Genomic DNA, 532 nt, shown 5'->3' on the forward strand with positions numbered 1-532 from the left:
GAGACAGGGACGCGCCTAGTAGGGGGGGTGCCCTCCTATCTCCTGGCCTCCTCAAGGCTCTTCTGACGTGAACTGCAAGTCTCCCGGATCATATTCTTCCCAAAAATCACACTATCGAAGGTTTCATTCCGTTTGGACTCTGTTTGATATTCCTTTTCTTCGAAATACTGAAACAGGCAATAAAACAACAATATGGGCTGGGCCTCCGGTTAATAGGTTAGTCCCAAAAGTAATATAAAAGTGTATAATAAAGCTCGTAATCATTCAAAACAGATAATAAAATAGCAAGAATGCTTCATAAATTATAGATACGTTGGAGACATATCAGCGTGTATCAATGATGTTCAACGTCTGGCGGGTCATATTTCTACTTTAAGCGGGCTCATAAGCCGGTTGGGTGAGAAGGCCATACCACTGTACCAGATGATGAAGAAAACAAATGATTTTGTCTGGAGTGATGCTGCTAATGACGCGTTTGAAGCTTTGAAAAAACAGCTAGCTGAGCCGCCAGTCCTTGCTGCTCCTATTGATA

This window comes from Triticum dicoccoides, chromosome 3B (assembly GCF_002162155.2).
Source record: "Triticum dicoccoides isolate Atlit2015 ecotype Zavitan chromosome 3B, WEW_v2.0, whole genome shotgun sequence".
In the NCBI taxonomy this organism is placed as follows: Eukaryota; Viridiplantae; Streptophyta; class Magnoliopsida; order Poales; family Poaceae; genus Triticum; species Triticum dicoccoides.